We start from the raw sequence: 14916 nt of genomic DNA on the forward strand, positions 1-14916 counted from the left end.
ATATATCGCTTTAGAAGTAACAACTCATAAAATGAAATTTCTCAAAAAAGGAGAAAGTCTATTTTTTTAAATTGATGGAAAATTATTAACTGATCAAGTAATATCGAAGAAGGTATTCTTAATATAATCAAATGTCATTTTGATTGTATTAATTTTATTTTACAAAAATTAATTATAAAAACTACTTCTTTTGAATTGTGATGATTTTGTCGATTTTTTGGAATCATCTTTTTTGAGTTGCGAGAATTTTAACAATTTTTTTAACCAACCTTTTTAGGTTACGTTTGACGATTTTTTAAGTTAATTCTAAATGGTATTCGTGGATCGGAATATTTTTATTTTATTTTTTTTTCAATTTAACATTGTAAAAAATTGTTTATATCAAATTTTTTGTTCGTAACCTTATATTATATTATTTTAGCTCTTAATATACACGATTGAATATTCATGTACTATATTTTTTTTTCTTGAAATATTAGGCACCAAATAGTTATAATATTTATATACAATTTTTTAAATACATGCCTTGCGAATACTTTCTAAAGATATTAAAGTATGTAAGAATCATTTGACGATGTTAATAAGAAAAATTAACCCGCAACATGAAGTGTACTTAAATTACATAATTTTATTTCTTGGATTTTGGCCTTCAGAATGAAAAGATTGTTCATTTAACCTTAACTTTTATCTTAACTTTGAACAAATATTAAAGTATAATACATTGGACCCGCGAATATCCCAGTTAGGATTAAGTTTCACTTTTGATCATAGATAATGTAATATTTTTTTATTTAACTCATTCTTTTCTCAAAAATTACGTTTCTTTAATTACGTTATATCTTTGTAGTAAAGGAACTTTGTATGAGGAGCTCTGAATAACTTTAGGTTGTATCGCTGCTTGTAATTCGTATAAACTTTCAAGATATTCAAGATTAACGATGTGGAAACAAATAATCCACGCTTTGTTCTCCCGTTTCACAAAATCTAAGTAGGACTTTGACGGAAAGAGAAATAACAGGCTCGCGAACGACGAACTCGGACGGGCCATGTATTAATATAAGCTTGGCGTGACTAATACAACAATTTATCCAGCCGCGGGCATTTAAATAGTTATGACCTAGGTCGTCAGCAACGAGGCGACGAGCGGCGATTTCGTCACGCGCTAACTCGCGCGAATTGAATTCGCCTCGGCGCTTTCGTGAATTAACTCTCTCGTGTCGCCCACGCGATCCTCACCGATAACCGCTTGTCTCTGTTTCCTCTCCTTTTTCTTGGTTCAGTCAATCATTCGTCAAACAATGGATACAGCTTTACGAGATACATCGACGGCTTTGCGGAGTCAGTCGAATACACTCTTAATCCAATAATTATGATAATGCAGCGGTAGACCGAACAAGATCGGAGTAGAGTTAAAATTATTACTGTTCGCATAACATTAGTTGAATTTAACTAGAATTTAACTGATTATCGATAGACAAAATTAGAGAATAAGAGAGATAGAATTAGCTAAAACTCATTAACTAATTCAGTATTTATGGAAATTGCCTTATATAATATTTACACGTTTAACAAAAGATAAATTAAGAATACTATTCTCACGGGTGATTCTCGTTAGGCGATTCCTGTTTTCGCGTCTAACGTCGATGATAAAAAGCGATGAAATTTTGTATATGATCGAAAATTCGATTCATTATTATTCCGTTATTTTTCGGCGTCCTACCGACAGAAAGAAGCCCGCAGCGGCAAACGGACTGCGCCCTTCTGTTTTGCGTTCTATGTAGGGGTGCCCGCGGGTGTCCACCCTCGAAGCAGGACGTTTCGCACTCCATATACACACACACACACACACACATACACACACACACACACACACACACACACACACCTCTTTTTAATTGTTATATTTATAAGGGGTTGTCTCGGCGCCGCACACATGGTGGTTCCTCAGCTTCGGGGCTCGAGAACTCGGTTGTTTTTGGACATAGGTATTGGACGAACGTGCCCTTCTTTTCACCCTTCTTCCCTTCTCTCTTGTAAATCGATACTCGCTGCGAGGCGCGGACTATTCGCACAATTGGGTGACGAAGGGCAGAGATGGGCTTTATGTATATGTTAAACTGATGTATTAGCAAGAACGGAAACAGCTTCAAAAATATTTCCTATATTTTCATATTATTTATTATAAAAATATTTCCAATAAAGAAAATTTAAAGTCACAGGTCTTTATTGAAATTTCAGTTTACAATTAAAGATTTACGAAAACAATATAATGATAACACTAGCCGATTTTTTTTACTTCAATTTGTTATTTAAATATTTATAAAATTAACCCATCACAAGCAATGATTTTGTTCGTATTTCAAGTAAACTTTCATTACTTTTTTAAGAAACATAATAATGTAACTCTTACTTTTTAACCCTTAGATTTATTCAAAGTATCTAAATAATCTATAAAAATTAATCTATAAAAAAGTAGCTATAAAAATTATTAATTCTTTGTATATAATTTAATATCTTGTATATAATCTTTAGAAAGTTTTTGTAAAGTTTGTATTTCAAAAAATGTATATGAATGTGTTATAACTATTTAGTGCTTTTAGTTAAAAAAAAAAGAAATGCGCAGGACATTGAATAATAAAATCTAACAATTAAAAATATTACAAGTCTTACTACTATCTGAATTTGTTTATTCTTCTGTAAAAAAAAAATGGTAATATGAGAATTGACATATTTTTTACAAACAAAGTGTTATCGATGAGAGAAACCTGAAATATTTAATAAAAGTTTGAAACTTATCGGCTTATCTATCATCATATTCTATTTCGACAAAGCTTTTACACAAAGTGTAAAAAAAATCTTTTATACAAAGTTTCTTACACGATAACATATAATAATGATAATCATGATGACGCTAGCTATACTATCATTCGTACGTCTGTACTGTCCGGTCAACGCATCCGGTCAAGCGGTAGCAGGAGACCACGCGGCGAAGCTGGTGAACGCTGGGAAGATCGTGACGAAGCGAGCGGAGGAGAGGGTGCGCGCGGCAAGGGGAGAGGAAGGAACGGTCGGATGGGGCGAATATTGGACAACTAATTACCTAATCACTCATTATCCACCGCGGACTCCGGGCGCCGGTAGTTCGGCGCGCCAGGTACGTAGATAGAGGTGGAACGGGGTTGCCCGGAGGGCCATTGTGATACACGAAGCAGAATCATGTACGATCGTATATTATCGATGAGAGGACCAGGGGGATGGGAGGATGGTGGAACGGCAGCGGCCATCCCTAAAACCCTCCCCCGCGCTGACCCCCGCTGTCTCTCGCGTTGCGCGAGAGTGTACCGGGAACTCGCACGCGTTTAACGTTAGCACGGAATCGGAGCCAATGACGGGGCGGAATCGCGATGCGGAAACGACGCTTCCTTTCTCGCACCTCGCACGAGCCTGCCCCGACATTACCCGGGGCTCTCCCTCTTCCTCGCGCCCTCGATATCATTCCCGACTCGCCTTCCTCGCTCAGACCTCTAGTCTTCCTATCTCTCTCGCTCTTTCTCGCTCTTTCCCCCGTCGCCTTCGATTATACCGCTATTTTCGACCATGGGTGACGTCCGGAATAGATAACGGTTATCACTAATGCATCAAGTCACTTCTAAGCGCTTCCGGAGTGATAATCCGCCACCCATCCGCGCTGCACTCTCAACAATGTTTCGGAAATATCTTGAAGAAAAAAATTAGTACGGTTCCATAGCTTTTTCATTTACGGGCAAAATTAAGAGAAAATGAACAAAATCTTATTCTTTCATTGAACTTTGCGTCAACAAAATTTTAATTTGATGATCGCAAAGATTGCAAAGACGATTACTGTAAAGAATTACTGATTAATGCTGAAATATAAAGAATGCTAGAAGACACGACATCTAATCAAATTTTCTCTGAACTGTATGAGAATATCGAAAGAAAAGGGAGAGGATCGCGAGACACATTATGTATTAATTCTTATTCTTTCACGACTGCACTTTGACTCAACAAAATTTGAATTCAACGACGCGATGGATTGCAAAGATGATTAATGTTGAATTGAAATTTAAAAAGCATTGAACGACATATCTAATCAAATTTTCTCTGTAGAAACTATACGAGAATTTTGAAAGAAGATTGGAAAGAAAAAGGGAGGAGAGCGCGACACTTAGAAATTTATCAATATGACTTGTATTTCTGATGACGTGTTCCGTCTATTTCCATAGCTGTCATATTGGGAAAGTTAATAGCATTCGTTAAAAATTGAACCTTCCCCTTTGTCCCACCTTCTCTCTGATGTCCGTCTCGAAAATAACCAACTCGTTTTGAACTAGTATTTTTTTTCCACGTCGTTTTTAATTTGATATAAAGTAACGATTTGCCGATCTGTAATGATTGTCGCAGAATCGTCTTAAAACGACTCATTTAAATCGGCAGTTATCCCTGTCACGAGGGAGATATTAATCGCTCACCGAACACATTTCGTGCAGATGTAACCGCGGAACCAAAATATATATCCTACTTGCAGTATTTTACACCATTTCGAGCGTTAATAAGAAATAAAAATATTCCCTCTCGAATATCTCGGCTAAATTTGGGCAACGTAACTATGGTTTAATCGGAGTTTCATTGAAGAATGATTATTTTCAAGCTCGTTTTCGAATAATCGTTTCTCATTTCTTCCATAAATATTTTTTTTGCTTACTCTGCAAAATTTTTATACTGCTCAGTACATTACGAATTCATTTGAGCTACTTTTCTTAAATAGAATTTTAATCCTCAACAATACAATTTAAAAAAAAATAAAAACTAGGACATTGATCAATAAATGCTTTATCAAAAAAAGAATGTACTATTAAAAAAGTATGTAAAATTATATAAATAATTGTGTAAAAATTACACAATTTATAGTTGAAATATATAAGTTGAAATATAAAATTGTCTGTTGTTGCAAAAATTAGTAGTTTTATCTTTAATTGTAAATATATTTTTACATTAGACGCAAAATTACAATAACAATATTTTAGTTTTTATAAGAAAGTAAATTGTTGTAATATTGTAATATATTACACATATTTACATTTGTATACATATCGATAACATAGTTTAAGAAAAATTGTATGTAATTCATTGGTGAATTACTACATAAATATTTTTATAAATTTAATTTCAATTATAAATTTACTTTTGCAAATTGTTTAATTACTGTGAAAAAGAAAAAAATGTAATTTTATTTATACGTATATATATAAATTTTTAATTAATAATAATAAATTTCAAAATTATTCATTATAATTATTGTAATTGTATATAAAAATTTTTTTACAATGTAGGATATAAATTTATTAATGGGTTTACTATATAAAATTTAAAATATTAAAATATTTTATTTGTTATGTATTTATTTATCTTATTACTTTTTTCAACTTATCATTTAGCAATCCTACATAATTCGAAATGCTTGAAAGGTGCCGAAGATTCGTCACGGACGATAAAGTTTGGTTCGATGGCCTTCCGATATGAACATTCTCGAGATTAGGATGCGGTAAGACAATCCACCGGATAATCATGGTCGAGGCTGGATGTCGCGCCCGGCGTGACGTGGTGTAGTGGTCGTCGTCGGGTTAGTCCCCGACGACCGCGCGATGCGCGTTATATGGAGGTTTAGGCCAGCGGACCGAGCTAACTGTAATCAGAGTTGCGGCGTTGTAGTAGCGCGTTTCAGTCGCGTCGGACAGGACGGGAGGAATCCTTGGCGCTGCTGGATCGACCTGGAACGTCTCCACCACCTACCTAACTACCAACCTATCCTATACAGTTCGGCCAACGTTCGGGAGATCGTTGCGTGTCCCCGGATGCACGTGCTCGGGGTCACGGCTGTTCCCGGCCGATACTCGTCCTGGATGGTCCTTAATCCTCTTAAGTGCCGTGTGGCGCGACTAAATATCAATCACAGTTTATATCAACCCCCGGTCGACCGGTGCCCCGTTTCCCTCCGGAAACCCGGAGGGGCTTTCAACGTACTGCGGAGGCGTGAAGAGGAGAGGGAAGCAACGGCGATCGATCGCGCGAACAACTTGATCGGTAACTCTTCGGATCAACAATCACCTTGTAGTCACTATCATGTTCATGTTTGTTTTAGCTGCTGAAATTTTATATATAGATTTCATTGTTGACATAGCCTAGATGAATATTGTAAAGAAGACAGATGTTAGGGAAAGGTTGTTATCGAATATGTTAAGTTTCTTCGAGATTCCATTTTTTTGATATGAAATATATTATTCTTGTATCAAAATGTCTGTTTTAATCATATTTTTCTAAAAATGAAAATAGACCAGATTTTTTATATTTTTATATGTTATGACATTTTTTCGTTCTTATAAAGGAGGATGATATTGGACAGAAATATATTTCTTTAAATATATTTTACTATTAATCTGTGTATTTAATGCTATCTTTTGTTCAGTTTCAACAGCTTGTAATCTACTTCCTAATATATTTTTTGAAATATAATATCGTTCTTATTGTCATTTCCTTATTTCTTACTTTTTTAACAGCTAATGTCATGCTCTCTCCTTTCTATTTGTCTCGTATTTTCTCCATATTTATTTAAAACAAAACATAAGCGTTAGAAGTCAAATCTCACTGTCCTAAACTATCCTATTTTCAGTGCCTTTCAGACACAGTTTTAGAATTATGTAAAACTGCTAAATGATAAATTAAAAAAAAAATAATGAAATGAATAAACATAACATAAAATATTACATTTTATTTAGTGAATTCATCGATAAATTTAATATAAATTTAATATAAAACGAGCAGTTTTATAATTAAAAAAAAGATTTTAGGTCCTAATTTAAAAAATAACAGATACTGTTCTTATTAGTAAACTAAAAATGAAATTCGACTTACGTTTAATGATGTGACTAATTGATAAAGTTAACTCTGTGTTGTTATAAACAATAGCTATACAATAAAATGCATAACTCACAAATAAAAGATTGTATTCTCAGTATAGAGAAAAAGAAGAAATAATCCTGACCTCTCACCTGCAAGTGGACTTGACAAATGCTGCTACGCGTATTTAAAATTTTAAATAATCCTTGTCCGCTACATTCGACCTTTTCCTAACCATCTAAGTTTTAGTGAAAACTGTCGTAGTCAAAAATTCATTAAACTTTTATATAAAAAATAATATAAAATATATACCTATAATTCTCTTATTTCCAAAGTGACTAAAAAAATTAAGTTTTTCAAAAAAGAGGAAAAATTATATTTTAATTTGATAGAAGATTATTGATTAATCAAATAATATCGGCAAATAGATTATATTAACATGATCAAATGTCATTTTCTATTCACTTCTTAAAAATTATTCTTTTTATGACCACTCTTAAAGAGTTGTAACAATTTTGAAATTTTTAAATGAAAGTAAATTAGTTCATTTTTTATGTTTACTTAATCATGATAATAACTCGAATATCACATTTTTTTATTTGTATTACTTTAAAAAAAGGAGTGAATTGTTATTTATATAACAATTCGCAATTTGTTTCTTTTTGCTTTGAACTTTAGTGTAAAAAAATTATATTTTTAAAACTATATACACAAAAATTCATCATTAAGCTTTTCTATGAAAAATATTATAACATATTGTTTATGTAACTCTGTTTCACTAGCTTTGAACTTTAGTTTTAAAAAATTCCATTTTTTAAATTATATTTCCGTTTTAACAAAATGTTAAAAGATGGCAAGTTTCAAGCTTTCAGGCCTGCTTTACTTAGAACGCTTCTATTATTTATGGACCCTTTGTTAAAGTAAACTCTGACATCTTTGATGGCCATATTCCGCGATAATATATTCCATTATGACGCTCATTCGTTAAGGATGATTCATGACTTGCACGCGCGATCGATCGTGTTGTTTGCCGAGAGAAAAAGGAGCACAGGTAACAGCCTGTATTTATAGGGCGATGTGATCAGTCGCGCTATCGCGTAGATCCATTTAAATACATTTAGGAGATTGCAAAAATGGACTATTGCAACGTCGATGAGTAGTAACTACTTATATTTATAGAGCCGTATCGTCGCGTGGATACATTCGGGGTACATTTAGAAGATTGCAGAAATGAAGTTTCGCGCGAGTCGACCGACGTGTAATTACGCGTTCAATTACGCGCGCCCGACGATAAATACGGCGCAACGCGCGGCTATACATAAAAGAGTTTGCGAACTTAAGCTCGATTAATCGAAGGGCTGCTCCAGGGCAATAACACGCTATGCCACGTTTGCGCCAACGGGCAGACCTCGCGGGCGAGAAAGATCGCGATAAGTCTTTTGATAATCGCGAAGTTAACGGTCGCCGTAACATTAATTTTAATTTTATCAAATACGGCGCGTCGCGTTTATCTCTCTATCGATGTTTTCGCGATGATGTCTCGCTATTATACATTAAGAGAAATTAAAAAATGAACAAATCAGAAGATTGTAGAATTTTTATTATTTCAACTAGAATTATAATAGATTTAATCATACTTAAAAAAATATCAACGGACATCATGCGGTGACATCTATATAGTTAATATATATTAATCGTGTTGTGGATTTGTAATTCCTAGTATTTATGTCAACGCCGATGTGGATTAAAAACTCACGATAATAAATACCAGGAGTCAGTCGTATTTAAAATAACTTTATTTAAAACATGTATTTTAAATAAAGAAATAAAAGAGTTTTTAATATTTTAAATAAGCTTTTGGAATCTATTTTATATTTTTTATTTTAAATAAGTTATTAGTTATTTCACCTTTTTTTTTGAAATAATAATTTATGCCTTTATTAACATAAAGGCATAAATTATTATTTCAATAATCAAGCCTTTATGTTAATAAAAATATACATAAATTCACTTATGTTAATGACAGCCCGTAATATAGACTTTAATTGAATCAATATTTTTTTCTCAGTGTAATATATTAACACCAACATTGAACATTATATAGACATTGCATATTAAACACATTGATATTTTTTGCAAAAAAATTCTGAATTTTCAATTAGATTTTTCAATTATTGCAAACAAGTAGATTTTTTTCCTTTTTAGAATAAATCATAGACATATCGATCTTTCCGGGGATTGATCGTGCAGGAAAGATTCCTTCGTCTCGCGACAGATGCTTTTCCCGCGGGGTTCTCGCTTTTCCCTAATGCCATTATAGAAGCTTGCGAAAATAGCGGCGCGATGCGAATAGCGTACTTGCACTATTCGGTACTATTCGCGAATACTGGCCCGGAATAATTCCGGGGGTAGCGCGAGGACTCTTTCGTCGAGCGTGGAATATTTAATGGGCGATGACGAGCACCGTAAATAATTGATCACATTAAGATTGCATTGGATCTATAGTTGAGAGCCGCGGCACGTGACGCATCGTATTCGCGTGCATGTGTAGCGTGCAGATGTGTGTATATGCGTGAGCGATTGCATGCACAGCATTTCGTACATGTGTCCGGTTATCAAAGAAAAAGAAGATAAGACGAATATCGAGGAATAAAGCGTTGCGAGTTACGATCGAGAATAAGCGCTCGCGATCGTAAGCTTTCGAGCTTTCTGGAGGCGGGCGGCGCGCATTGCCTCCCCTTAAGACGCGGGGATGACAGCCGTTGAATAATACAGCGGACTCGCGTCGAGGTTAGATATTCTTACGATCACCGCGAACCCTTCCTTTCCGCCGATACACGGCTAAATCGTCAATTATTCAGACCGCAGCTTGAGCATTTTCCCCGTTTCCGATCGCGCACAAGTATATGAAGTCCGCCCCGGCCGGACATTGTTAACAGCATACGTAACCGCTTTCGTTTCGCATCCCTTACGAGCGAGCGCGGATTGTTCTCTTTACTCGAAGGGATTTTCAGCGATAACGCCGCTCGGATCGAATTTTATACAAGCAGCTGAATATCACGATGAATCCTTGATGAGATTTAACATCCTCTTCCGCAGCTCTCGAATCTACTTCTTCACTTATTATCTTATAAACTTTTTTTATTTTTAATGATCATAAATGTGTAAAGATATTATATCGATGCCACGGTCAAATCGGTGAATAAATAAAAGTTGAAAGATCGATTGTACATTTTTCTTATAATTTATGAGATAGTCTTTGTGCTTTTTTACAAATTAATCTCTACATATTCTTATGAATCTACATCCCTATAAATTATTCTTACAGATTTACTGTTGTCTCTTTCACAACTTATACAACTATACCCATTCTATACCCTTATTTTTTTTCGAACGCTAAAAATTATATTTTAAAATTTCTCTCGCGGCGAAATAAGTCGCCTCTACCATTATAAATCGCCTCTCTCGAGGCGATATTCGGAGACAATTCTGACAATACTGTGCACGAGTACATTAAATTCTACAGCAATTACGATATTTAACTGTTACACTGGCAGTTGCATTATATAGCGGATGAAAAAAGGATTTCTAATTATACCAGATGTATGAAAGAAATTTTTTCTTTCGTACAGAAAATATATTATATATTATATAGCTACCAATAAAATATCTGTCCGAGATTCGTCAAATATTAATTAAAAAATTATTTACATTTCTGCATTACTAAATTTCTGTTTAGATACACTAATCTCAAGCAATAATCAATTTGGAATTTCTCGTCTTGTTGTCGTCAGTTAAAACAATCGAATTGGTTCCAGTTGCTTTATCCTCGATCTCCGCTTCGCGACGTCGGTTGTCTACCATCTCGCTCGTTTCCTCCCCCCACGCCTCTTCTCCGCCCTTTCGAGAGCGGGTTAACGAGATCAGGGAACATTTTAAAAGGACAGAGTACCGCTACCGGGAGAGGTGCCCCCTTTAATTATTCAGGCGCAATTAACACGTCAATAGGTCCGCTGCACCTGGCTGCCGTCTTCCGCCAAATATGTACGTTCGTGAGATGGCGCGGCCAAGTTTTCGCTCTCAAACATTTCTCTCTTTCTCCTCTCCTTCTCTCTGTATTCATTTATAAGCTGTTTTTTTATCTCTCTTCAGCGTCTCTTTCCTGCTCGCGAAGACACGGAGAAGGGTTGTTCTCCCTTTTTCCCCTCTTCTTCTGTCTGCCTCTCCTCACTTTGTGTCCATCTCATTTTTATTTTATCCTTTACTCTTTTACTGCGAGCGTCTGGTATGAAATCTTTAGTCGTGTTGCCTATGGATTATGTTATTTCGTACTGGGTCAATGCTTTCTTTCAAACGGTACGTTTGTTCTTCGTAAGATGATAAAAGATCTTAAGCAATCGTCTGCGAATAATATATAAATGCATGCCTTTTGTTTCTCTTTTTCTTCCTCGCACTCCGATTTTCTTACATTTCATTAAAACTATAACAATGTGTAACTATACATTCTCTTTATTAATTATTTCCTTTTTTCTTGATTTGTTCAGAAATACTTTTACATCATATAAACTTCCTTGGCAATTTATTTACCTTTATTTCTTCTACTCTCACTTTTTCACTCTAAAAAATATAGATATGAATTCAGTCTGGGCATTAAATATAATTCTTACTGTGTTGTGATTATAAACATTACAATTTAACACCATGAGTTTTAAATCATGATGTTAAATCCACGCCCGTGATGTTTAATTCACACTATGTTGCATATATCAACATCAATGGTGATAATTATGTATCAAATAGTAAATCCACACCCATATATTTTAGAGTGTTTCATTTATTATTTATTGTTCATACCTGTATTCGCTTTGTATACTTTTCACATATTTTTAATTCTAAAATACGAAGATAATTCCTTTATAATATTACTACATCTTTCTTCCAAGAAAAGCAGAAAACCTACTCCTAATGATTTTCGTAGCAACATCGTTTTAACCTTAAGCTTCGAATATTGATGATTAATTATTTTCATGTAGTCATATCAGCGCGCTCCGCCGCGACTCGTTTGGTGATTATACACTTCGAATTATCGCTGCCGAGTTAATTATAATCCGCGGATCCGCGCTCGCGCGGATTAAACGCATTTCGACGTAGCAAACATAGATCGCTTACATCATTAATGCTCCCGATGTCGTTACGCGATTCTACTTATAGAACTTTCGCGGAGCTCGCCGCGACGTTTTACGCAATAGACACCTTCAATTATTAAGATATTCAAGTATTGATACCCGATTGTTTCCCCGGATTTCTCGTTGCTTTTCGCTATAGACGCAATAATTCCTTTTCCGCCTGACATAGCATTTTTCAACCGAGTGCTGTGCCGTAAAGAGTCTTCGCTAAAAAGTGTATCGCAACAATTTTAAAAAAGGTAAAAAGAAACAAAAAATTTACAAATAAATAAAAAGACAAATAAAGCATAGTAAGAAGTATTTTGAAACTTATCTGAATTATTATATCGACACCTTATTTCAAAGATGACACTCGAAAAATTAAATTTTTCAGAAAGGGAAAAACTATTTTTTAACTTAATGGAAAATTATTGACTGACTAAATAATATTGATAAAAAGAATACCCTTAGATACGATATTCTTAGATATATAATTAAATGTCATTTATGTTTACTTTCGTTTCGCCTAAAACTTCGCCTAAGCTGTGATAATTTTGATATCTTTCAAAATTATAATAATAAATCCGGAATAATTTCATTAAAAGTTACGATGCGAATTGAAAAAATATTGGCTTAACATATTACTAGCTCAAAATTTATTCGATATCCAACCTGAATTACTTTCTTAAACAGAATCATAATTAAATTCCTAACACTTCGAGAGGTACAGCGAGAGTATTCAAGAAAACGTCGCAATGTCCCCCAATGGCAGTCAGATACAATAAACAGTATAAGATCTTTCTGTGCTACGACGGAAGGTAGGCGTAAAACGACGCATCGAATTTTCATTTTCGTTCCTTTTCGTCTTTCAGATATTTATGGAGATTTGTACCCGTAAAATTGTCCGTAAATAATTTCTCCCTCGGATGCTTTCTCCCTAAAAAGGATGAGAGGACGAGCAGAGCCCTCGGCAAAGCCGGCGTTTGATGCCGTCCAAGAAGGTCCTGCTGCTTTATTGCTCGCGACCGGTCACGCGTTCGTGTAAATAATGCAGGAAAGGGGTTGCGGAATAAACTGGTATGAGAGCGCGCCGAGTTTTCATCGTGCTTCGATCGCGCGCGGCCGCGTCCCGAACAACAAGTCCCCGAGAGTCGATAACAATTTAATTCTTTTTTAACCCGCGCACGAAAAGCGGCGCGACGAAAGGGTCGTCGTACCATGAAAGTGGCATGTATGTGCCATATAGCTGGGGATAGTTTTAACAACTTATAGGCTCGTTGGAATATTACGTATGCAAGAGCGGTGTCCTGTCAAGAATAGGTACCTATATAGGTAATATACGTTTTCTTCGACCGATATACTTCGAGTAAATTTGTATCCCAAAATATATATCAATTTTTACTAGCACACTTAATTAATTATATAGCGTCATTTGGTGAAATCCCTAAACTGTCAAAAATTCAAGCAATTCTAGAATCTTTCCGCCATGAGTTGACTTATAGTATATGTAAGACTTTCACGATCTTTAAATCATCACTATTTGATCCTTAGATTTAATTTCGCAATATCTATTGAAACATCGTCATTTCGATTTTTGTGAATAAAATAAATGAAATTGAATTTTTTGAAATTTTTTTTTCTTGAAGTCGCGATACTTTTGATCTTTCTATTTTCCACGAGTTTAAGTTTCTTTATGCCTGTGAATACATTATAATGTATGTCAAATTTGAAAACACTATTCGTTGAAATTATTTAGTTCCATCAACATCATCTGAGACCAGATATACATAATATACACATTGGAAAAATAATCAAAATTTGAAAAAAATTAATTTTTTTTTGTATGAATAATTTATTATTCTTTGTCCAAACGGAGTTTGAAGACTTAAGCGAGATTTCCGTTTTGAATTATTCCGTTTTGAATTATTCTTCAAAAACGTGAAAACATTTTTGGTCATATCATTGTAAAATCATATTCGTGAATGTTCGAAAAAGTATATCAGAATTTTTTTAGATTTTCTAGTCCAAAAATCATAACGAAACACTCGGCAGACTAGGAAAGCAATGAAAGAAAAAAAACATTGGACCGGGAGGGGGGGGGGGGTTAAACTTTGAAATGAACTAAAAAAATTTTTTTAACATGGTTCCATTCCAAATTAAGGTATTAAAAGTGAAATGAAACGTCGCATGATCGATCAGTACGTAGTACGAGCAACTAATTTGGTCCGAGGACAGGACCGAAAAGGATCTGTTTGGAGGCGCCGTAAAGGTGGCACTCGCTATCGACAACCTTGTCTTGCGGCTCTATAGGTATACAGGTCCATGTATACAGGTACATATAGTATATACAGGGTGACGCCCGAACGAGAGAGAAGCACGGCGGGGCGACAGAGGCGAGCGGGAGGGATGAAATGCGGGGTCGCAAGTCGGTATTGTCGTCGGTTACAAATCAAATACCCGATATCATTGTTCGGTACAAACCAACCCATCCACTCGGCCCCCTTTCTCCCGCTCTCTCCCGCACCGCACCGCGTCCCCTTCTGCAACGTTAACCTCGTGCACAACCTGCACGCTTCGCAGCGACTACGACTAATAACTACTGCCAGCGTGTGCGGCCGTGTGCGTGAATGTTGCACGATGAGCACAATGGCCACGACAACGACGACGATGACGACGACGATGATGACGACGACGGCGACGACGACGCCGATGGCAGCATGTAAGTGGAGAAAACATTTCTGCTACTTGGCATGAAGTTCTGTCATCGCAACTGAAACGTGCTGTACCTACTAGGATGGTGAACAATCCTTTTAACCCTTTGCCGCTTCACTGCAAG

The sequence above is a fragment of the Atta cephalotes genome, assembly GCF_000143395.1.
Source record: "Atta cephalotes unplaced genomic scaffold scaffold00033, whole genome shotgun sequence".
In the NCBI taxonomy this organism is placed as follows: domain Eukaryota; kingdom Metazoa; phylum Arthropoda; class Insecta; order Hymenoptera; family Formicidae; genus Atta; species Atta cephalotes.